Source organism: Neovison vison, chromosome 13 (assembly GCF_020171115.1).
Source record: "Neovison vison isolate M4711 chromosome 13, ASM_NN_V1, whole genome shotgun sequence".
NCBI lineage: Eukaryota > Metazoa > Chordata > Mammalia > Carnivora > Mustelidae > Neogale > Neogale vison.
The window spans coordinates 47,382,139-47,408,720 of NC_058103.1; the positions used below are offsets into that span (position 1 = coordinate 47,382,139).

At 39.8% G+C, this 26,582-nt stretch overlaps 1 protein-coding gene across 2 annotated transcripts in view; it reads right to left on the reverse strand.

The window, feature by feature from the left end:
- GNG2 (G protein subunit gamma 2) overlaps positions 1-26,582 on the reverse strand; it is a 112,634-nt gene that overhangs the window by 79,548 nt on the left and 6,504 nt on the right. The window contains exon 2 of one of the 2 annotated variants that reach the window (XM_044229827.1): positions 15,977-16,018. The exons of the other annotated variant lie outside the window; for it this stretch is intronic. The gene's annotated coding sequence lies outside the window, so the exon portion shown is untranslated. The remainder of the gene's footprint in view (positions 1-15,976; positions 16,019-26,582) is intronic. 2 annotated transcript variants of the gene reach the window in all.

Here is a 26,582-nt window from a genome sequence, read left to right on the forward strand (position 1 = left end):
TGACTAAATATAAAAAATATTTTTTGAATGGCAAAAGAGATATAAACAAAATCAAAGGCAAATGATGGGGCGCCTGGGTGGCTCAGTCGTTAAGCGTCTGCCTTCAGCTCAGGTCATGATCCCAGGGTCCTGGGATCGAGTCCCGCATCGGGCTCCCTGCTCAGCAGGAAGCCTGCTTCTCTCTCTCTCTCCCACTCCCCCTTGCTTGTATTACCTCTCTCGCAGAATCTCGCTGTCAAATAAATGAATAAAATCTTAAAAAAAAAATCAAAGGCAAATGGGAGACCAAGAAATAAGTAACTACAACATAAAGAGCCAAGTCTTACCATCACTAATAAACAAAAGACCCCTACAAACTGAGGAATCAGATACCTTTATAGAAACATGGGCAAAAGATAAGAAATAAAAATTCACAGAAAAAATACAAAAGAGCTATAAAAGCATATGAAAATATGCTCAACCTCACCTTGATAATTGATATCAAGGGATATCAATTAAAACAGAATAGCATTCTTCACTCAGTAGAGTAATAATACCCAGTGGTCACCAGAATGTAGGAAACAAGCAGTCTCCTACTTGCTAGCAGGAGCCTGAACTGTAAACTCTTTTGGAAAGAAATCTGGTAACGCATTTTAAAATTTGAGATCTATATCCCCTTTGACTCAACAACACTCCTCCCCATACCTCTGCCCTGGGATTCAACCAGAGTGAAGCACTGATGTATAAAGACATATTCGTCCAGGAAAATACAACCACAACCAAGGGAGACAAGATTAATTTCTCTCCATGGGGGACGGGGCTGTGAACACTACACACTCACTAACATGAGTGCGTCAGATCCATACCAATGAGTTGTGTGAATGTGACATTTATCATGTAAAAACATAGTTGATGGTAATAATTATATTGGAGAAATCTTAAAACACAGTGTGCACATGTGCGTTATTTCACTGTAGAAAATTACTGATATTTGTGTGTGATGGAGCTATACAAATATCGCTGATATTCAACAGCTTTTGAGCTAATAAAATGGCAATTTCATAGGTCACAATCTAACATATATTTATTACATATGTATGAGCATGAAAAAAATGTGAAATGATACAGCCCGGGGCACTGACACTGGTTATCTGGAGAAGGGAGGAGATAAGGAAGCAAAGGGTGAATAAACAACTCTTGATACATCTTTGCACTATTTTACCTGTTAAACTTGCAAATTAAAAATATCAAATAAAGAAAAAAATTAAAGAAAAAACAGCAAATAAATAAGATACTCAAGCTGGATATTACTTGAACACCTATATCTAGGGGCAAAATCTATAGCAATGGTCTTTTTTTTTTTTTTTTCTTTTTTTAAAACTTACTCATTTGAGAGAGAGAGAGAGCAAGACAGGGCACGAGCAGGGAGGTGGGGGGGTAAAAGGAGAGGAAAAAGCAAACTCCCCATTGAGCAGGGCACCCTACATGTGGGGCTCGATCCCAGGGCCCGGGATCATGACCTGAACCTGAGGGACACACTCCAACTGAGCCACCAAGGTACCCCTATGGCAATGGTCTGTTTAACTTTATCAAATGTAGCAAACCAAAAGCAATTTATTTTCTTGTCTCTTTTACCAAGGTAGTTCAAAGCAAAACCCCCACCCAATTTTTTGCAAACCAATTCTTTGTTATTTAAAACAAAGAATTTCAGAATACATTTGCAACAAGACTAGTAAAAATGAAAATTCAGAGAACATTAAGTATCGACAAAGGGAGCAACAAAAACACTTTTACACTACTACTGAATAATAAATTGGTGTAACCACTTCAAAACAATATGGCGTTACCTAATACAGTTGAACACTGGATATTCTATGACCTAGCAAGTGACCTCCAACGCACACGTCCTAGAAAACTCATGGATGATGACTAGGACAGATGTACAGAGGGACAGAGGGTACAGAACAGCATTTTCATGAAAGCAAGAAGCTGGAAGCAACCAAAATGGGTAGAATGGATCAAGTATGGCATATGTCTCACAGTGCAAGAGCAGTATCGATACACTAATTAATACTTGAGAGTGGTAAAAATAATGATAGCTATCTACCTGCATGAATCTTAAAACATAATCTTGAATAAATTCCAAATGAGAAAAAAAGCATGAATCCATTTCAGGAACAGGCAGCACTAAACAATTAAAAAAAAAGGCAGAGGAATGATAAAAAGTCCACAACATGGCTTTCTAGGAATGGGGAGAAAGGAAAGGAACAACGATGGGAAAATGGGAGTCTTTAAAAGTGATACTTAGCATTAAAACTAGTAGGGAGGGCGGAAGATGGGGGAAATGTATGTGTGCGTGTTTTATTAATAGTCTTTAGTGTGTGTGTATGTGAATGTATTCTTCTGACGTATGGTATCTTTCACTCAGGCACACATGAACACCCACAGAGAAAGAATCTAGGTCAATGTCTGCTTACGCCTACAAAGCCTGTCCTACTACTGGAGAAGTCACTTAAACATCCTGGCATATTTTGCATTATAGATGCTTAATACATACATGAATGGACATATTTCTAGGATGAAGAGATATAATCTATGCCTATATAGGGACAGACTTCTAGAAAGGATATATAGAATATAACACAATATATATTTCTAGAATGGATGGATATACTCCATAAGTGGATGGACATCCCTGGGAGCCACTTCTTCCAGGATCAAGGTAAAACAGAAATTTCTCTTATGCAATTTTTTTGTAGTGCACCAGAGGTTGGACAGAATATCACAGAAAACCCCAGATAAACAGCATGTCACCTTGGGAAAATTTCCTTTGCTAAGTTATAGCAAAAAACAAAGGCAACATTGCTGAGTAGAGTTCCATGGGTTTTACTTTCACCCTGGGTTCATATTTTATTTAAGTTATGATTTAAACCATATGACACCAATACTCAAACCATGGCTATAAAGATTGCTAAAAGTAGGGGCCCTTGGGTGGCTCAGTTGGTTAAGTGTCTGCCTTCAGCTCAGGTCATGATCCCTGGGGCCTGGGGTCAAGTCCTGTATGGGGCTCCCCACTCCGCAGAGAGCCTGCTTCTCCCTCTCCCTCTGCTGTTCCTCCTGCTTGTGCCTTCTCTCTCTCTCTGTCAAATAAATAAATAAAATCTAAAAAAAAGATTGCCAAGAGTAGGATAAAAATGACTTTTATCCACTACAAATTGCGAGTACCCAGGAAACAAAGATTTATTGAGAGCAGACCACGTGGAGCTCTATTTCCAGACATTACAGTGTTAGTCCTGATTCACAGCAGTGGGGCAGCTAAGGGTATTCTAAATAAGGCGGTGTTTCACCAGGTAAAGGAAAGCAATTAGAAAGGGAGGAAATCTGTCTTGATTCCCATCCTCTACAGCTGCTTGAAATCAAAGTTATACCTCTGACTGAATCACTACAAACTCTGAGCTACCGGCTTCTTTTCCCTTCCGAGGATTATTCTGAATATTTGGACTTCGACTTTACTCACTCTATTCTGTCTACTGCTGTTGGGAGCTTGGTGAATACTCTGATTTAGCTAAGATGCTTTATTGACAGGATATCCTGCATCTAGTTAACAGAGGCCAAAGGAAAAAGTGATTAGACAAACTGAATACATGTTATTTTTAAAAGGAAAGGAAAAGACAAAAAAGTCAATGTAGCCCTAGGCCCCTTATCATCTCAAGTAAAGCAAAACAGTAGGATACTGAGCCACCTCCAAAATATGACTTATGTACAGACATGACATTTTTACTTCCTAATGCTAGAAAGTTCTACGTGGTGCTCAAGACCTGGAAATGCAGTATGATCAATAAGGAAAACAGCCTTGAGTTTTCCGTTAGCAAATTTATTTTAAAAGGGGGAAATTAAATTAATGGCTGCTGTTGAATTTTTTTCTCCAAGCAGTTTTACAGACTGCTTTTTTAAAATAACAGCTTCATTGAAATATAATACACACTGTATAAATTCATTCTTTTAAAGTATACAGTGCAATAACTTTTAGAATATTCACAGTTATACATCTACCACCACTATTATTCCAGAACATTTATCCTCCCCCCCCCAAAAAACACCCATACCCATTAGCAGTTGCTCCCCATTTCCCCTTCTACCACCCCAGGCCCTTTAACCACTAATCTACTTTCTGTCTCTATGGATTTGACTATTCTGGACATTTCAATAAATGGAACCATATAACACGTTGCCTGTTGTGTCTGGTTTCTTTTACTTAGCATAATGTTTGCAAGGTTTATCCACACTGTAAGCATGAATCTGTATTTCAGTCTTTTTTTATGCACATAATATTCTATTGCATAGATACACCGCAATTTCATCCAGGGATCGGTTGATGGACATTTGGGCTGTATGCCCCAGGTTGCTTATTTCTGTGAAAGAGCAAAAGAAAGCCGAGGAAGCAGAAGGAACTGAGCTTCAGTTCAGAATCAACCTAAACCAGGGATTAATAAACACAATTACTGTTCTATCTGCATTTATACCCAACTGTAGTAGCCACCCTACTCCCAGAGGATATCAATGAAAAGGTCAACTGTGGTAACATGGAATATGTGAAAGTTTTTTCTTATAGTATTAATGAAGAAAGAAGAAGGGGAAAGGAAACAAAACATGACTCCCAGTGGGTGAGCAAATGGTGGCACACCAATCCAACAGAATACTACTCCATAATAATAGAAACAAATTCCTGATCCTTACAACCAGGATGTGTCTCTTGCCACCATGCTGAGCAAAAGCCAGAAAACATACATAATATGATTGTATTTATGTAAAATACTAGAAAACATAAACTCTTCTAGGGTGACAGAAGGCAGATCAGTGACTGCCTGGAGATGGGCATGGGAAGGAAAGACAGTTATTGGGTATGAGGAAACTCTGGAATGGAAATTCTCATTATCTTGATTGTGGTGATGGTTTCATGGGTGTCTTCATTCAAAACTTATTACCTTTAAATATGTACCATTTACTGTATGTCAGTAATATCTCAATAAAGCTGTAAAGAAACTTTTTAAAAAAGTGAGTATACTCCCCAAAAAAGTATCTGAATGACTACTGTATTTTTAAAAAAAAAAAAAACTGCCTTTGTTTTGCATACATGGTTTTAGTTAATTTTGCAACAAGTCAAATTATTTTCATTTTATGCACAAAGGAACTTGAGATTGAGAGTTCAATAATTTGCCATGGTGGCTGCCATCAGTATTAAACTGAGATCTCTTACTCTTAACCCCCAAACCCACCTTCTTTTCTCTATACCACACTGCCAGTCACAGTTCCTATTACAGACCCAACTCTTTTTTCTGGAATCCCTGGGTCCCAGCACTTCCCCAGTCAGGGAATTTTCTGGCCCACAGAAGAGGTTCATGCTTTATTGTGGTGTTCCAAATTTGTTTCCTCTTGCCTATCATGGTGAGCTCCTACAATTACCTCTCCAATTATGGGGATTAGTCCGAGTCAGTTGATTTATTCATTTTTAGTGGATCAGAGTAGTTAATCTGGATTAGATCAAGGAAGTAATCCTGGTCCCTGGGTCAAAGAAGTGAAAATGACTCATCTGAGATTAAAAGCAAGCTGGACAAAACAAAACTAGCCACTCACTCATTAGCCGAGCATTGTATTTCCCTGGGACTATAGGTTCCACTTTTGAAATATGGGAGGTCCAAGAATGTGGACGAGTCAAAGTTGCTCTGAGGTGTCTATCTGCTTTTGGACACCCCTAGCACTAAACTTGGGCTCTAGGTTGAGGTTACCATCCCCTCTCTGTATGGGACAAGCACCAGAGTCACTTCCTCACCTCTGTACAACCTCCAGATCATCCTACCATGTACATTCACAGCTAAAGTTTGTCCAAATGCTACCATTGTGCTTGGGCCACTCTGATCATGGGCTATAGCCTGGAGTAAGTAAAATTAATGAAGAAAATGCAAGTTGGTTAAAACTATTGTTTTGGTAAGATAGCTAAATTGGGGGGAGGAAGGAATGCCATTTCTTTCATGCAAGAATTTCATAATGAAGGTTCCCTATGCTAGATATCTTCCATTTGCCCCTTCAGACCTATTTTCCATCCCATTCCACCAAGCTCTATGACTCAGGAAACTAAAATGGATGAACTCAGAAGCAGGTTTGTTCTTTATCTTCCAGTTGGGTTTGGCCAATGGAGAGCATAAGCAATTCAGAGGGAAAAAGAATCATTTCAGCTTATAGGTTTTCTGGGATCCTTGCCTCCAGAGTCATTATAATCTGGTTCCACCCCTTTCCTGGAGGCTGCAGCTTCTCTCAGGAGGCCACTCCTCCCCACCCTCATCCCTTCAGTCCCATAATAGTAAAGGAGCCAAAGAGAAGTGCACTTTCCCTAAACTCTGCCCATGTCCTCGTAAATATTCTCTTTATTAAGTTCTCCTAAAATTAACCAATTTGAAGATGCCAAATGTTTCCAGTACAACAGACATTTTCTGAGGGCTAAGAGTATGCCTTATTCAGAAAATGAACTTAACTCCAAGTCTTCGATTTATATGAAAACACTGACATTCATGGGGTTGATACCAAGCCCAGGCAAAAATATACAATGGCTAGGTGAGATGTGGAATGGAGAGCTCAAACAGCACTGATTCAAACTTACTGCACCGGTGGTCATGTAACACAAAGATATATTCACAAGATATACGAGCACAGGAAAGGTGGCGGAGGCATTTCTCGGATTTTAAAATGTGAGAGATGTAAAACATCTTCAGGTTGCTCCATCATCCTTCTTCATGCTTATAAATCATATTTCCATGGCGCCTTCAGCATCTCTTCATACATTACTTAGATTGAGACTTTAAACCACTTCTGGGGAAGTCTAACAATCAATACAAAAAAGAGATGTTTGCTACAATAAAAACTGCCTAAATGGCAAATCTAGGAAAGAGAGCAGATTTCAGAGGTACCATCTGTTTTCCTTCATTGAGAGGTATTATCATATATAGTAAAAAATGCTATAAAAGTGAAGTGATGCTTCTGTGTCAGACATAAATTATAATCTCAAACAGATTTTGATTACTGAAAGCCTATATCAAAGATTTAAGTCCATTAAGGAAAAAGATGGATCTGATCCCATCTAAGCCCAAAACAACTAATCTCCAGTCTCCAGAATTAACCCAACTGTATAATTCCCAAATGAAGAAAATTCTATAACTAGAATAACTACATAACTACTTTAAGGCTAATTTTCTTTTGATGATTTTTCGGTAATGAAGGCAAAATGTCACATAGCACAAATCTTTTAAGTAAAAAAGAGCTAACTATTGTTGTTGTTGTTGTTATTTAATATGGGACTATTTTTGTTTGGTTTGAGAGTGTGTGTGTGTGTTCCTGTTTGCTAAAGATTTCAGCCACAGATCAAGGGGAGAAACTCACTGAACTAACTTGAGCCAGCAAGGTAAGCTCTATCTTTGTATTCATTATGAGTGCCTAAGAACTCAGAGAGTATCTGAGAGAAGATTAAAAAAGAAAAAAAAAGAATTGGGGAGGACTCTGGCAGCTTCCATTTAATTTTGCATAACACCAGATGGCTCTTATAATGTTCTCACTACTTATTTTCCAAATGAGTGGTAAATTCATGCTTTTGATTTTCCCTAAGTCAATGCAACGTATCAATGAATAATACTGCTTTGCATTTGTACAGCATTTTACACTTTACAGTGTTTTCCAACTCATTATCTCAACTAATCTTTACAGCAGTTCCAACATAGTCAGGGGAAATATTATAACTCCCATTTTACGGGTGAGAAAACAGACCTGGAGATATCATTCAGAACTCTTTGTAGCAACTTGTATTAGCTTAAGTAAAAAACGGAAATGGAAATGTATTGACTCACATCAACCGAATTCATGGTCTCCGATTGCTAGTGAGTGCTCTCCTTTCCCTTTATCTGTCTCTCTCATTTGCTTCCTTTCTGGGCATCATACTTCTTTTTTTCAGCAGACTCAAACACGGCCTTATGTGACTCTTACTGGCCTGAGATGAGGAAGGATGAGGCCTCATCCTCCACTTGCGTTGGAATATTCCAGAGGAAGAACCCTGGCCCCCACTGGGTCACGTCCACCCTTTGAACCGCCTTCTGTGGTCTGGGTGTGAAATACTGTGGCTTCCCCAGCTTGGGTCAAGTCCCCACCCTTGTGGCCAGTATTACCCAAACAAACAAAACAGGAATAGCCAGAGTCAGTGAAGAAACTGTGAGCAGTAAGCCAGCCACCCTAATTTGTATGTACTGCATTAAATACATTGTCCGAGAGCAGAGTCAGAATAACACCATAACCAGATCTTCCGAGCGCAAGTCCAGCGGCCATCCACTTTACAGCACAGCCCTGTCATGGAGGAGCCACCAAGGCGTTGTGGGTCTCTCTGTTCCTAACAGTTATCAGTGTCGTCTGGCACAAGGATAGAACTTAGAATAGTCTCAGGTTCAATCCTGATCCTTTCCCTTGTCAGTTGTGCTCACGGGCAACTTACTTATCCTCTGAGAACGGTCATGGGGTCATCAACATGATCAAGGGAGATAATGTACTCCAGAGGATTCTGAAAATTATAAGGAACTACCTGAAAGCTTATTACTAAAGTTGTAAATGTAAATTTAAGGGAGGCTAAAATTACACAGTAACATCCTTCAGTGTAGTCCTCCCTCCCACTATGCTTTACTGGTATCACTTTGGTGCTGATATTTTTTCAGTTTTCAAAATGCACAACTCAGAAAGAAGTTCAAGGAGCATCTCCAAATTAAAAGACTGAGTCCAGAAGAGCAGCTTACTAACAGATGGTTTTAGTGGCACTTATCAAACTCACCTTTCCCATACAGATTAACCAAAAAAATGAACATTTCTGGAAGACGCACACGAGACTCTTAACAGTGGTAGCCTCCAGGGGGTGGGGCTAAAAATTAGTGTTTGGAAAGAAACTTCTAGTTTTCATTTGTGTTTGTCTCGACTGCTTGAATATTATCTATTCCTTTCTATTCTATTCCTTTCATAACACAAATCTAAATTAAAACCATGGCTATCACAGAAAAGGACAACAGTATATACCTAGTATAGGGTCTGACACAGAAAAAGCTTTCAGTGAGTTCTTATTTATTGATCAAACGAGGTTTTTCTAGTGACCACCCTTCCAGCAAAGTAAAATCAAAGTCATCAGAATAAAAGCCAGCTTTCATCTCTGTGACTGTACATGTTTTCCATTAATCATACGGTGAGGAATATTCATTGCCACCTGCTGAGGATATGATTTTAAACTCTTACACCTTCACACACCAAACATGAAAGCTATCTTCTTAATTCCCAACTATAAAAGCACAGCGCGTGCAGCTACCTCACAATTCTGTTACTGCTGTTCTTATAGGCACACTTGCCTATGAACTTCGGAGGCTGCTGGGCTTCTAGGAACCATTCTCTTTTACATTTGGGCATTTGCATGATATTTTCTAAGAAATGAAAGGTTACACGGCAGCAGAGGCCAGAGCTAAAAGACGGATTTAAACGGTATTTTTTAAAATGATGCAATGGCTATGAAGTTCAGATGCTGTGTACTGGCTAGGTCCTGTTACTGGTTGCCTAGTTACATCTCTGCAGAAAGGTCAGAATGGTTGCCTCTAAATCTAGAAGGAATTAAAAAAATGTTAAAGCTTCATAATTAAACCAAGGATTGTGTGAGCCCTTATGTAAGCATCCCTTAAAACAAGTCCCCATCAGACTTGGGTCATGTGACAGCTCCCGGGGATGTCAAAGGAGATGTTTTAATAAAAGGAATTTCTGTATCTGAAATTTGTTACCTTGCTCACATTTCATTAAAGTTATCACATCTGGGCTCTTTCCATTTGATCATATCCAACTGCAGTCTGCAACTACAGGATATTAAAAAATGGTCCAACCTAGTTGACACAACCTCTATCCCATGAACGTCAGAAGACCGTCCAGTGTTTTAAATCGTTCAACTTAGAAAACAAATTTTTATTGTGAGCACCTTTGCCAAGTGTATAGGCCAGTCTATAATCTAGTAACAAAAACTATACATCTTAATGAACAACTAGTGTCTTAACTCTCAGAGATGTCCCTCCTTCACCCCCTGGAGCATTTCTTCATCAGTGCTGCCTTGCAGACACTTTTATGTCTAAATACCTTCTCTGAGTAATGGGACAGGATAGAACAATAATTTTGGTCTAGAAACTTAACCTGAGTGCATTAAAATGGCTCAGACTTCTTCCAGAATTTAAAGAGAGAGAGAAGCAGTCTTTCCCCCGACCCTGCTTGAAATCCAATCAGTTTTGTTTTGTTTTTAGGTAAAATTCACATAACAGAAAATTAACCATTAACCATTTTAAAGTGTGCAGTTCAACAGCACTTAGTACATCCAAAATGCAGTGCAGTCATCACCTCTCTCTAGTTCCAAGACTTTCTATTACCCCCAAAGGAACCATGCACCCAGAGTAGTCATTTGGACCTCTTATTTATTTACTCTCTAATTTCTCACTGGCAAAGAATAAAAGAATCTGGGTTTAAATGACCGCATACTGATTGGGTATGCTTTCATTTCTTCTGGAACTTGTTTGATTCGCCAAATAACGGCAGTGGTCTAAAGCTGAAATGATGCTAGTCCTAACAAAATGAAATCAGGATTGGTTGTCCTAGAAGGAAGGAACCCAAAAAAGGGGTTGAGGAAGATACCCACATAACCCACCGTTCTATCTCAGACCTCTCCTTGTCAGAAACCCAGACCGACCTCCATGACTTGAGAGAGCTCAATCTATCTTGGAAAAAGAAAGTGGTAGTGGTTGGGGGAGTGCTGGTTATTGAAGAATTCCTTATACCTACCAACTAGGGCAGTTTGGAAGATAGGGAACAATTAAATACATTTAAAAAGAAGAAAGAAAGAAAGAAAAAAGAGTGTTAGCTTCTGAAAGTCAAAAAAGTCTGTTCTGGGGAAGCTAATTCATTGTTCTTGGAGTCCTCTTGGTCCCAGTGGCTTAAAGAACAAAAATATCCAAATAAAGGTCACAGAAATGTAAAAAGTGAGACCGTAGGACCTTCAGTATTCCCATTTTCTCAGCCTGGCTTGCTGTGGCTAACACAGGGCAGTGTATGATGGAAATAAGGAGAAGGACTGAACAAGTCTTTACCCAGATGCAGCTACTTAGATCTGGGCAAGCAGCTCACACTCTCCATGTGGAAGGTCAAGAAGCACCAAGTTCTTGAGCTGCGTAACATACCAAGACAGAATCCATTCCAATCCCTTCCCCTCAGGCTTTCAACATCATCTTCCTAATACTTACCTCTTTCTGGACAGTCTATGCTGCCTCTTAGGTGGGAAAGTTCCATTTCATCATACAAAAGACAGGATTCAAACTAAGAGAGAGAGAGCCCTATGCTGCTTTGGCAAACTTCAGTTTTTATCATTTCCAAACACGCCGACATGCTGAGAAAAAGATGTGGTGAGATACTGTGGTCACTTTAGTGATGAAGTTATTAAAGATGTGTTCATGGAAGGCATCTTGTAGGAAGGTGCTGATAACACTGGAGAACTGAAAGTGTAGGGCATGAAATGTAACACTTCCTAAATGTCACAGGTTCTTCTTAGTGCTGAATCTGACAGTCAGTGTTTTGGGGTTTGTCTTTTTTTTTTTTTTTTTTAAAGTTGGTTTGAACAAGCATGTATATGTGGATACAGACTTTCTAAGAGTTGGAATCACTCCTATTTTCAACCCAAACCTTGGGGGTTGTTGTCATTACCTAGTTTAATCAAAATTTCTATTTTGGGGCACCCGCTTGGCTTAGTCGGTGGAGTGAGTTACTTTCCTGGTCTCAGGATTTTAAGTTTGAGCCCCACCATGTGTGTAGAGATTACTTTTAAAATAAAATCTTTATTTAGTTATTTATTTAATCTAATTTTTTTTAAAAGTAGTCTCTACACCTAACATGGGTCTCAAACTCACAACCCTGAGATCAAGAGTCTCTTGCTCTTCCAACTGAGCCAGTCAGGCGCCCTCAAAAAAAATCTTTAAAAAATTTTTTCTCTTTTAACAATTCATGGACATGACAGCTACTTTCCACTAGAGCCATTTGTTAGACATCTGGTGCGGTGACCAGCGGTCCCAATTTGCCCAGGACTAGACCAGTTTTAGCACCAAAAGTTCTGTGTCCCTGGAAACCTCCAGTCTTGGACAAATCAGGATGGTTTGTTGCTTATTGCTAGTCCTAGGTTTGGTCTTCAGATCTGCATTGTTGGAATGTCTAAACGTGGATAGAGAGGGGATTTGCTACAAAAATAGCTGAAAATCTCCAACAAAAATTTCCAGCAACATTCTACTCCAAGATGATTTTCAAAAAATAACCCAATGGTCTATTTCACTCATGAGGCAAGAAATGGTTTCTTACTTTGTGGGGATGACCTACCTGATATATGATGGAAATTAAACAATATTTTGAAATTAGCTATAATAAATACCACTACAGTGAGGTTCTAAGATATTGTTATTTTTTCCTCCAATTTCTACATTTTAAAGCCTAATAAATATAGCATAATATGACAGGCAGACATAACAGCATGAAATAAAAATCTCCCATTTCTTTGGTACTATTCAAAGACCTTGGAACCTGCACATTGTGGGCAAACACCCCAGTGTTAGAAGAACTCCAAAATCAGCATGCTCTCCAGAGGTCACACCCATAGTACCAAAAGGTCTGGCCAAGAAAGAAGCTGTGGGACTTCAACCTGTCCACCAGATCCAATGCCAGATACTCCAAGAAAAGTAAAAGCCTTCAGGGCCTGTATCTACAAACAGGATTTGCAGAGTCAAGACAGGAACTTGCTTCAGCAATCTGGGAACCCTAACCCTGTTCCACCCCTCACAATGAAATGTTAGACACTCCTACCTCTGCTACCTGAGGCCTTTCTGCTTTTTTGAACAACTAATCTCTTTCACTTTGTAGTAGACAGAATAGCCCCCAAATAAGTCCATGTCCTAATCTCTGGAACCTGTGAATGTGTAACCTTCACAAGGGAAAAGGGACTTTGAATTAAGGACTTTCAGCAGGGAAGAGTATCCCGGATTATTCAGGTGGGCCAAATCTTATCACATGGGGACTTAAAATCAAAGAAGCGTTCAGAGTTAAGAGATGTAGATAGAGTAGAAGACAGAAAGAGAGGCAATGCTATTGGCTTGGAAGACAGAGGAAGGTAAACTCTAGAATTCTCTCCTAGGGCCTCCAGAAGGAAAGGGAGTTCTATTATACTTTGCTTTAAGCCCAGAGAGATCCCTCCAGAACCAAACGTACAGAACGGTAATTTTTATTGCTTTTGAGCCACCAAGTTTGTGATAATTTGTTATGACAGCAAACAAGAATACAACCTTCATCACTGCTGCTTTTCAATTTGCATGATGCTTTAGTAGTATATTGCCCTAAACCCCAATATTTGACCATTTCTTACCCAGTGTTTAATTTACTTCTCTATATAGACTTAAAAAAACAGATTTGGTACTAGAGCAAATTTGCTCAAAATCCCTTCAGTAGCACAAAACACCATTTTTCTTTACATGTCTACTTCGTTTTGTTTCTTTCTTTAGTTTGTTAGCACATGATCATTTATATAAGGAACCACTGAGCACAAGTGAAATCAGTAATTTTGCATTGAGCAAAAATGCTTGAGAATGGAAAAGGACAACCCCTCTAAAGTTGTGTGCAAAGACACAGTAGTCCTCAATGTCTCCTTAGGGTGCTGTGGATATCACAATGACTGGAAGATGCCACATGCTTTTTGTGAGCCAAGAAGAGGAATACCGAAGAGTACAAGGAAGAATTGTCCCATCCCACCTGCCAGCAACTCCCATGGAGCAAGTCTGCCTGGATTGTCCAGGCAATTTAAGTCCATTCATTAGCATGAAAGAAATCAACACAAACATCAGACAGAGAACATCAAATACTTATATAAGACCATCTTCATTATTAGTGATATAGTTGTCCCCACTCATCCGAGGTTTAGCTTTCTGCAGTTTCAGTGGCCCTTGGTCACCTGCGAGGAAGCAGGTGATCCCCGGCCTAACGCTTCACCACAATGCCTATGTCATTCCCTTCATTTCTTCTCCCATGTAGGCATTTTATGACCATGTGTCATCACAAGAAGGGCGAGCACAATACAGTAAGATATATTTTTTAATATTTTACTTATTTGTTTGACAGACAGAGATCACAAATAGGCAGAGAGGCAGGCAGAGAGAGAGGAGGAAGCAGGCTCCCAGTTGAGCAGAGAGCCCGATACGGGGCTCGATCCCAGGACCCTGAGATCATGACCTGAGCTGAAGGCAGGGGCTTAACCCACTGAGCCACCCAGGCGCCTCCAGTAAGATATTTTGAAAGGCCACAGTCACATAACTTTTATTATAGTATATTGCTATAAATGTTCTATTTTATTATTGTTGTTCATCTCTTACTGTGCCTAATTTATAATTAAACTTTATCATATATGTGTATGTGTGTCTGTGTGTGTGTATGAGGAAGCACAGAATACATACAGTTCAGTACTCGTGCAATTTCAGCATCCACTGGGGGGTCTTGGAATGTATCCCCCACAAACAAAAGGGGACTACTATATTTGGTAGAATATAAGGATGGCTCCGTACTCATTTATAAGACACAAAGTACTTAAATTCAAAAGAACCTCACTATGGGGTAGCTATATACGGTCTTTAGAGCACACTCACACAGGCCTTTCTTCTAATAAGCTCTAGGCCAGAGGTTCTTTTTTTTTCCCCCTAAAGATTTACTTATTTACTTGAGAGAGAGAGAGAGAATGGGGGGGAGGATCAAAGGGAGAGAAGCTTCAAGCAGACTCCCTGCTAAGCGTGGAGCCCGACGCAGGTCTCGATCTCACAACCCATGAGATCATAACCTGAGCAGAAACCAAGAGTTAGATGCTCAACTGCCGGGGCCACCTAGCTGCCCCTCTACACCAGAGATTCTAAATTTCTAATACTAGCAAATACTCAAAACTTGCTGAATAAATACATGATGAAAGACCAGCTCCAGTAATTAAATCAGGTTATAGGGAGGTAGGATTTTTTTATTAGTACTCTCCTGTAATCACTAAATAGTTATGTAAATAAACAATTAAAAATCCAACAACCAAATTCAAACAACTGATGTATAGTCCAGTGGGGAAAGAAGAGAAATAGGTGTGGGATAAATGAAAAATACTGGCCATGAGTTGACAGTTGTGGAAATTGAGTGATGGGGATTTGGAAGTCCATGATATTATTCTATTTTGGAAAAAGCTTGAAATTTTTTCCTAATGAGGTTAAATTTTAAAATAGGAGGAAAATCCACATTGCTGACTAGAGGTCAGGGAGGGCAAACACATTATCACCTGTCTCAGCAAGGTGAGGACCTTTCAAGTCTACAACCAGATTCAATGGCTTTATCTCTTTTCAAAAGCCAAGTCAGCTTCTTTAAGAAGAAAGCCCTACAGCATCAGATTGACCTTTTGTTATTACTGTTTGTTGCTGCTGGAAAAGCCCTTACAATGTCTACAACCAATCTGTTAAGAACAGGGCTTACCCTTCTCTGATCTAATCTACTATGAGGTCTGTCTTGCACAGGGGATATATGTCTTCAGTAGCCGCAAACGATCAAATCAGGTTTGGTGCCATAGGAATACATTTTCAGGCTGTGACCTCAAGGCTCTCCAACTCAGGTTTTTAGAAGAAAATGGGAAAATCTGGGCGAGACATCTGATTTTAACTGTTATCAAGGGTAGCTGCTTTTTCCTTAAATCCTGAAGTCTTGCTAATTTTGCGAAAGCCTCTATGCATATTTCTTGTTGATAAACATCACATGTTAAATGTGTTCGTCTACAGGATCAGTTAGGATATTTTTTTTCTGCTTCAAGTTCTGGTTAGATTCAAGAAGCTCCTGGGAGAAAATATTCCTTAATTCTTACCTCTTCAGTTCCCAAAGCCTGAGGCTCACTGGCAGATCTGGGCTGTTGAGAAAGCAGAGAGGAAAATGAATGCTTCTTGTTTTTTCCTTAATAAAAAGGAAAAATAACATGATACATAAGAGCTGAATAAGCAAATGAGTGTTTCTGTAAATAGAGTTTGGTGGTAAGGGCTGAATAGCTCTAAGGGCAGAGGGTCTCAGAGGCTTGCATTTCTGAGCCAGGACACAAACACTGTGTTAACTTTTGCTTTTAAGAAGCAGATGTGGGGCGCCTGGGTGACTCAGTGGGTTAAGGCCTCTGACTTCGGCTCAGGTCATGATCACAGGGTCCTGGGATCAAGCCCCGCATCGGGCTCTCTGCTCAGCAGGCAGCCTGCTTCCTCCTCTCTCATTCTCTCTCTCTCTCTACCTGTCTCTCGGCCTACTTGTGATCTCTGTCTGTCAAATAAATAAATAAATAAATAAGAAGCAGATGCGAAAAAAAAGAGTCTCTTTCTTCGTGAACTTCTCTGGCCTGCCGAAAAACATGAAACATCAAGTAGGCTTGGAACCTAAGGGAACCAGAGTTCTTGGTGACAGAGATGCCTGAGTGAGATGACTAAGAAGAAGTGTTCTTCCCTGAACTAACCTGATTTGCTCCCAACAGGACCAAAGGGGCAGAGGCAGAACACGTTCTTGTTCCAGCAGCTATGAACAGAGCTGGATTTCCGCTTGTGTGTATCCAGCCCTTTTAGAGGGTAGATCTGGACAACTTAGGAATTATAAAAGCATCTTTAGTGTCTAACAGTGTGTAGGTTGTTTAGAAGCAGAGACATGGACACCCCTGGCCACGTGACTTCGGAGAATGTTGAGTGAAATTCACTTTGGGTCCTAGGAACAAATGAATATCCATGTCTATAAAGATCTCCTGTGACTTTAGACTGCCAGGTGTGCTGGAGTCTCAGCCCAACCAATTATATTCCCAGATGACCAGAAGGGATCATATGTTTTAAAATGAGCCAAAGTTATTAGGAAAGCATTATCTCATGATTAATGACAGCAAAGAAAAATAAAAAAGCCAAGGGCCAAAACCAATCTGTTTCCAGAGAATGAATCCTAGGGGTAACAATGATTAGTGGGACTTGCAAAAGAGGCCTGTCCAAGGGGGCTCAGGGCCCAGCATTATTGGTGCTAGCAGCCTCCCAGGGAAATAGTTTTGACTCTTTCTTTTTTTTTTTTTTTTAAAGATTTTATTTATTTATTTGACAGAGAGAGATCACAAGTAGGCAGAGAGGCAGGCAGAGAGAGAGGAGGAAGCAGGCTCCCTGCTGAGCAGAGAGCCCGATGCGGGACTCGATCCCAGGACCCTGAGATCATGACCTGAGCCGAAGGCAGCGGCTTAACCCACTGAGCCACCCAGGTGCCCCTAGTTTTGACTCTTTCATCAAGATCCTCAATACATCCTCAATCATTGTCTTAGTGATAGCACTCCTTGACTTTATTAAAAAAAAAAAAAATCCAAAAGGTAGACAAAGAATTTTTGTCAAGATGTTAGAAATAGCCTAAATACAAGTAATGTAATTTATTAAGTAAAACAAAAACTCTACATGATGGACCTTTGAAATAATAGACACAAAACCTTAAATGATGAGGAAAAATACACATGATATAAAGTAATGTGAAAAAATACAAAATTATATATAGTGTGACCTCAGTATATTTTCTAAGATAATTTTTCAAATACACTTTATATTTTTCACATATAATATTCTTCTAATATATCCCAAATAATATCTTCTAGTAAATGTTATAATCTTTCTGATCTAGATTATTCTGGAAAATGATTGGAAGAAGGTACATCAAAATGTAAACAGCATATTGCCCCTTCTATCCTATAGGGATAATGGAAGTAGCAGGAATTGCTAGATATGGCCAGTATCTATCTGCTCTGCTCTTCCAGGTTTATAATAGATTTTTAAGGTAGGAATCCTATGTGTCAAGGATATCTACTTTTCCCAGCCTCCATTTCTTCAAAGTGTGTGGCTATGAGACAAAGTTCAGTGGGACCACTGCAAAAATGATTTGCGCAACTTTTGGGCCCTGCCCTTGCCTTTCCAACGTTCTCCCTTCCTGGTGGTCATAAGTGGATCCGTAGGGCAAGCCACTTCAGATCAAAAATCAAGAGAAACAGGTTCAAACGATGGACTAACATGATAGAAAAAGCCTAGGTCCCTGGATGATCCTGGGGAACAGAGCTATGTTTCCTGCCCTGGACCCACCCGCCTCTGGGTCATTATGTGAAAGAGAAAGAACTTCTGTCGCCCCACTGTGAAATCAAACCTCTGTTACATGCAGTTCAATCAACCTAATCAACAGAGGGGATCATTTCTTTATAATTGAAGTATTTTCCAAATTTTCAATGATCACCATGAAATACTTTACCAGAAAAAAAAAAAAATTTAAGTTAAGCATGGTTTAGTAATTTTAAGAAAATTAAGATAGCAGAGAATAGAGTTCAAGCAACACGTGCCTTCTGTCCATATATGAGAGAAAAAATGAAATCTACAATTGCAAGAAGTAGTTATTATATCTTCTCAAGGGCATAAATCACACATCAACTCCCTGAGTTTGTATGACCTTTTCATCACACTTCATGGCACTTTATTTCAAGGCTTCTGAAAAATAGTTTTAATAAAGAAAAGTTCTTTAGCTTTAAATAAAATCTGCTTTAATATCTGCTCGAGGACTACTCTAAAAAAAATAACACTCTAGTCAGCATATTAAAATTCTCCATTGAAGAGGATACCTAGACCTCTTAAAGTAAAATTAGAAACATTTAAAAACAGCTTCATGTGCACTAACTCGTATCTTTAATTTAAGGCTATTGTTTGTCCCTCAGATAAAATCATAATGACTCACTCCTACTGTTAAGTCCAGTGGCCCAATAACTCTGTTGATTATCCTCAAACTTTTTTTTTTTTTTTTTTAGATTTTACTTATTTGACACAGAGAGAGGGAGGGAACACAAGCAGGGGGAGTGGAAGAGGGAGAAGCAGACTCTCCACTGAGCAGGGAGCCCGTCCGAGCCTCGATCCCAGGACTCTGGGATCATGACCTGAGCCTAATGATGACACTTAATGACTGAGCCACCCAGGTAACCCCCTCAAACAAATGTTGTATTTTGATTTTACTTTCTTCTGGAATGGTGACTGATCTTTCAGAGCTCACAGAACTTCCCTCATCTGGGCCTGTATTATAAGAGGACTGTCCAAGATAAAAAAAAGTCACATCTACTCCATAAATTAGAGAAAAGAAACCTCGTCTCCTTGGGGATCAGCTCTGAAACCAGTGTGTACCCATAATAGAATAACACACTTTATTTTTTTTTTTTTGAAGATTTTACTTATTTGACAGAGAGAGAGATCACAAATAGGCAGAGAGGCAGACAGAGAGAGAGGAGGAAGCAGGCTCCCTGCCAAGCAGAGAGCCCGATATGGGGCTCGATCCCAGGACCCTGAGACCATGACCTGAGGCGAAGGCAGAGGCTTTAACCCACTGAGCCACCCAAGTGCCCCTAGAATAACACGCTTTATAACACAGATCCTTTAATCCCTTAATCCACTATAACATTTTGCCAGTGGTATCTGGTGCCTTTTAGATCATTAGAGCCCTGTGGACCTACACACAAGACACTTCCCTAGGTAGACCTTAGAGACTTCTATATAATTATACATGAGATAAAGGACCTACTTCCCCCTACCTTCTCCCCGAGAGAACACCAAATGGTCCTTTTCTCTCCTGTGAATCACAACACCCGACACTAATATGGCTAACTTGTATTCAATAACAAAGGCAGGATGCCAGAGTATCCTCACTTCCCTCTTAGGATGACTATGCCAGTACGTTTTCAAGAACCCCCTAAACTCTCTCTTGCAACAGGCAAATAGAAGCTCAGAGTCCAAGCTCTGAATTCTCAGTTCCTCTCCCCCTCTTCTCTTGACAGGAACATAAGCAAGCCAACTCAACAGGCCTAATTACCATGGTAACAACATGCACTGTGATTATGAGTGTGTTTGTTTTTTAAAATGACTCACAGATTGTTCTCCCAGAAGCCCCAGACACACCGGTTTCTGGGTGGTTTATAAAAGCTATTCAAAGTTTTCTTGCAAATTTCTTGCCCCTATTAGCATAACTGCTGTGATGGAGAGAGATTCATCAAATCAAATATGCCCTTCTCCTTGAGGATGACAAAAAACCCCACTTGGTTCCTTAACCGCTCCAAGATTAATCAATTTAAAACTTGGGTTAATAATGAAATTAATTTGAGTTTGTACACTGGAGATAATTAATCTGTCCCTAATTTAAATAATTAAGGTATTTCATAATGTAGTTTTAGAAACCCAAATGAAATAATCAAGTGAAATAAAAGCGGCAGTGAAAAATATCAAGTAAAATAGCCTAAATCTGTGGGCACACGGTCAGCCACATGCGAAGTGTTACAAAAGAAGAGAGGTAAGTTTTAGTGCCAAGATGTTTTTAAACCAGTGTCCAAAATAAAAACATTAAACATGGGAGTGCCTGGGTGGTACAGTCAACTGAGGGTCCCACTCTTGGTTTTGCAGGTCATGATCTCGTGGGTCATGAACTGGAGCCCCTCAGCGTGGAGTCCGCGTGGGATTCTCTCTCTCCCTCTACCCCTCCACCCTGCACACAGGCATGCACACATGCTCTCTAATAAATAAATAAATCTTTAAAAGTGCAAACATGAAAGAATCCAGACATTTGGAAAAACTGTGGACTGCTTCATTTATACAATTCGCATTATTTAAGACCCTCTATGTAGCAAGTGTCATTGTTTATAACTGGAACAGGGCCACAGGGCTTAGGAAGACCATTTTCTTATCAGAGACAAAGGCCATGGGTGTGGCTTAGTCTGTTATCTTGGAAAGATTCTTTGCTTCATAAGGCATCATTCTGGGTAAGCTCTCAATGAAAGGGACCATTTTCCAATGACAGCATTGAGCCTAGAACTCAAGAGTCCTGACTTGGGCAAGATGGTTGACTCGCTCTTTAAAAAAAAAAAAAAAATAGGTTGGTAATTTTTTATGTCAGTTTTCCTCCACATGAATTGTATATAAACCTTACTTTAAAAGAAATGTAAATGGAAACTTTTAAATCTGTTTAACTTAAAACTCTATCTCCTGATGCTTACATAGAACACAACACATAACACACACACACACACACACACACACACACAAAATAGTTGTTAAAAATTACAGTTTCCCAATGGCTACATATTTTATGTACTATTACCAATAATATGCTTTTCCTCTAGAGTTTGAAGAGATAACCAGAATGAATCTGTCAGGATAGGCTACGTTATACTGTATGGTAACAAACAACCCCCAAATCTTGATGTAGAACCAAAGTTTATTTCTCATTCTCACTACATGCGCATCGCAGGTCAGTGGACAGGACCCCCCCCCATACTGTCTTTACCCCAAGACCCAGGCTTAAGAGTGCAGCCCCCATTTCTGTGCTTCTACCACTGCCAACTGCCCAGGACAGCAATCGCATGCTGGTTCTCAGAAGCTTCTTCCTGGAAGTGGTAAAGAGCACTTCTACCTTCATTTTGCTGGCTAATACAAGAGATGGGGCTGTACTTAACTAAAGTGGACAGAGAAGTGTAAAGTAAGCCTATCATGAATCCAGAAGGAAAACGGGAAATATTTATGACTGAGGGCATAAATTACTGGACAAACAGTGCAAGGCTGAGTAGATGCCGAGGTTAAAACATCGATATCTGACTACCCCAAAGAAAAAGGCCTCCTCAGGTGATTCCTTACTCCAAGTTCTTTGTTCCTATGACTCAGGTTGGGCCAACAATCACTTCTGCTAGAATTTGATAGGAATCCCATTGATAGGTTAAAAGATGCTCTACTCCAGCTCTGTGGTAACAATAATAATTGAATAGCTACACTTCTAAATAGTTACTATATGTCATGCACTATGCTACATAAACATTTTAATATTATTTTCTCCTGACAATTTTGTGAGGTAGGTATTGTCCTTATTATTTCCCATTTTATAGATGATGAAACCAGGGGCATAGAAAGTAACTTGCTCAAGAGGTTCTGATTCCAAACTGGTATTCTTTAACTACTATGCTTCCCTGTGTATTAAGCCCATATTGGAGGATTAAGGCACAGTAAAAAACAAGTAATTTTTTTTTTTTACCTAGAAATTTTCACTTTACCTTTTATATTATTTTAATTAAAATCTAGGGGCTGTTCAATAGCAAGTTTTTTTTTTCTTAGTGAAACCATTTTAATGTCCATCCACAGCAATGTTCCATAAATACAACAATCATTTATAAGATTTTTTATAAGGTTTTTTTAGATTTTTATTTTATTTATTTGATAGAAAGATAGATCATAAGCAGGCAGACAGGCAGGCAGAGAGAGCAGGGGAAGCAGGCTCCCTGCTGAGCACAGAGCCTGATGCGGGGCTTGATCCTAGGACCCTGAGATGGTGACTTGAGCTGAAGGCAGAGGCTTAACCCACTGAGCCACCCAGGTGCCCCTATGAGATATTTTTTACAAAAGCAAAGGACCAGCTCAATTCTCCAAAGAGACTCTAAAATTATAGATTTTTTTTCCTATTAAAATTTTTTCACAATTTTTCTCATTTCTGTACAGATCAGAAAAACACTCTTAAACAGAGTTCTATTGGCAAGGCCTAGAAATTAACTTTACTCTCTTGTTTAAAAATGCAAATATGAGTAGGAAGCACTCCGTCATTTATTACAGAAAAGGTACTCCTACTATTAATCCTTGGTTTGCCCTGATGAGGAGGCAAAGAAAGCACACCTCAAGACAAGCTGTCAAAACACTGTAATGTCAGCAATTCCACTTCAAAATTCTCCCTTTCCACTATGGCTGCCTCACATATGGGGCCTCTCAAATATACCCACCACCTCCGTGGAAAGTAGGAACCATGAAGAAGAGAGAACAGTAATGGAAGTGACTGCTGCCTCCAGAGTTAGAAAGTGAAAACCAATTTTCGAAATAACTCATAATCAGGAATTCCAGAGATGAGTCATTCTTCTTGTACAGGTGCTGTAATCAACAAAATACACACCTCTCGAGAGAAAACAAGCTTTCATTTAAGTCTAACAGGCGCCATACACAGAGCCCTTAACCTCTCTAGCTCCTGTCCTGGCCCAGAGTGGATTTTATTCACATCAAATTGATTTCACTGACCAGTCAGAAAAATTAAATTTAATGTGTGTGTGTATGTGAGTGTGTGTGTGTGTTCACAATGGAGATAATGCAAGACTAAGTTAATTGTTGTCTACATTAAATGATATCCTTATTGCGTCATAGGACCTGATGTATTTTCTTCTGAAATGATATGTTTAGAAGGCCATTCTTTACTAAGTCTCACATTAGCCATTTTGTATTTTCTTTCAGGATTTGTTCTCCAATCTACCTAGATCACCACCATGAACAAAAACAAGCTCTTTGTGTTTTTCAATGGGAAATGCATGGAAACATTGTCCAACTCCAAGTTGTGTGATCTTGATGTTATTTAACCTTTTTAAGCCTTGATATCTTCACTTATAAACCAGGAGTAATAATGGTGTCGGACTCCATGACACCATGGCCTACCTGATAATCATTAACTCCTTCTTCTTTGCTAACAGAACCAGACCTTTTCTCTGGGATCTGGTGGCTGAGCTCTCCGGAGAGGAAAGGCTGCCGTCCTCACCTCCCCACCCTGCCACCTCCCCCTCCACCCCCACTGCCTCAGGAGGAAGCTCTCACGTGAGCTAGTCACAGCAGTTCCATCTGCCTAGTCTCTCGAGATAAGGCATGTGAACTGTGAGGGGAATTCGGCTGGAGACAGCTTTTCTGTCACACTAACAAGAGGTACGTGAAAAGAAATGAGTCCCTTCACTGTGCCTCTAGATACTGAAATCCAGCCGCTAGTCTGAAAGCAGCCACCTCAGCATGGGGAGGGGAAAAGCCTAAGAAGAGTGCACCCACCTGCTGAAGATGTCAGAACAGGGGGAAGGAAAGAATTCAGGTTGCTAAGAACAGTGCCCAGTTGTGAATAACTCTGGGGTTACCTTTCCTTCAGGACCTCTTGAGGCAAATTCCATTGTTTACGCCACTTTGGTATGGTGTTCCTTTACCAACAGCCAAAAGGGCCCTAATAGAAAAAAACACTCTTCCCATCTCATAGGGTGATTTTTAAAACTCATGGCAAACAGTAATGTACATAAAGTACTCAGCACACAGCAGCACAAACAGCATGCCTGGCAAATGCCAGTTCTCAACTTGATTGCTGAAAGGTGTTGAGCTTTGCTCGTTCAACCATGAGCAAGCGCTTGACTCTGTGTGGTTTGAATGACTCCTCTGCAAGGTTTTCCTTGGTTCCCCCAAACAAAATTAAGGGCAGAAATCAATGCTTTCTCTACTTTGTCCATCTAAGAGATAATACCAAATTCCTGTTATTTTAAACAATAACATCGGCATTTAATTCAGATAACAAGCCCTGTAGTGCCGACTGTAGTGTAGGAAAATATAATTAAACAAAGCAGTCTTCCTGACTGTGTAAATCAATTTGATCTGAATAAAATTTAACCCAGACCAAGTACTCAACAGAGCCACCAAGTATGCTGCATTTGAAGTCTGCCTAGTTTAATGCAAAAGCTGCTTTCTGGAGAGGAAAAACCTATTTCATAGATTATTATTCACGTAGATGAAAAGAACATTTCCTCTGGGACTTCACCACATCCTTACATCAGGAAGGCCCCTGCACCTGGCTGGGAACCCTCTCTCCCCAGATCCTCACATGGTGTTCTCCTCACCACGAGGTCTTCAGGGATTACACATTTCCATCACCACCACCATCATACGCACAATCTCCATCATTCAACCTGTTTCTATCTTCATCCATCTCCACACTTCTCACTACCAGATATTTTCTTGTATTAGAACATGTTTCTGTTGATGGGGTCCCCACACCTGGCTGGGTTGAGGTTGGGACCTGGGTACTTTTTTTTTTTCCAAAGTACCCCTCAGTAATATTGAATATGCAGCCAGATCTAAAAGCCATTTGTTTATGTGTTTACTGGATTTCTCCCAACACTAGAATGTGAGTTCCAAGAAAACAAAGAACTGGCCTGTTTTGTTCATCCAAGTCTCCCCGGCCCCTTGCAGGACACGTGGCACATTGCAGACATGCAGTTAAGACTTGTGGACAAGCTGACCAATTGGAGTGTAACTATGTCAGCATTTGCCTGCTTCCCCTGTAGTTTCTGAGCTCCTAGAGAGCTCCTAGAATATCTATCCTAGTGACAAAAATAAGTGACAAAAGAAAGTTCAATAAATAAATGAATTATAAACAAACTGCATTTGTGAACTTAAATATTCACACACACACAGACACATACACAAAATAACAGATATGTGAAGTGAAGGGTGTGTTAATTAACTCAATAATGAGGATATTTTCACAATGTATACATGTACCAAATCCATCATTGTACATTTTAAATATCTTGCCATTTTATTTGTCAATTATACCACAATAAAGCTGAAATTAAAAACAAATAAACAGGGGCGCCTGGGTGGCTCAGTGGGTTAAAGCCTTTGCCTTTGGTTCAGGTCATGATCTCAGGGTCCTGGGATAGAGCCCTGCATTGAGCTTCCTGCTCAGCCGGGAGGCTGCTTCCGCGTCTCTCTCTCTGCCTGCCTCTCTGCCTACTTGTGATCTCTGTCAAATAAATAAATAAAATCTTTAAAACAAACAAACAAACAAAAAACCCCATAAAACTGTATTTGTATACTATAAGGAAGACAAAGATAGAACTGGGTGTGGACCCTGTCCTCAAAGAGCTGGCTGAAGGGGAAAAAATTCAGACTGCCATTATACACACTAGAATGTGCTAACTGCTGTGAAGAAAGAACAAAAGATTTCAGGGGAAGTACAGATTGTTTCTTACTGGGGAGGGCAGAGAAGAAATGCAGGAAGGCTTCATGGAAGAAGTAGCATCTACAGAACAAATGGAATTTGGCTATTCAGAGAAGTAAGACTGTGGGGTGAAGTGTGGAAGAGGAAGTAGAAAAGTTTTTCTAGGGAGAGGCAAGAACACAAACCAACCAGCCTAGCTGGAGGTTAGGAGGGCCTGAACTAAGACACCAGTTATCAACACGGAAAAGAGTAGATAGTGTCAAGATATCCTCCCAATGACCGTGCAAAAAGCTATGGGATTGGCTATAACTTGAACTGTTTTTTGAGAAACACCGAAATTGAGATTTTATAAATGAGGGACTGAGAGAATGGGGTGTCACTAATAGTCAGGGAATCAGGTAAGAGCTGGTTTTGAGTGGGGAAAGGCAATGGTAGCACAGATTTGGACATTTAAGTTTCATTTTCAGTGGCTTGAAAGTTTGTAGGGTGCTTGATGTACAAGTTTAGAAAGCAGATGAGTGATCAGGATGAAGGCTCAGATTTGGAACTGACCTTCATGGTGATAATGACAGAAATCATAGAAAAGATTTGATAAAGGGAGAGGGAGAAATTAAGGGGCAGAAAATTCAAATCTTGAGAACAAA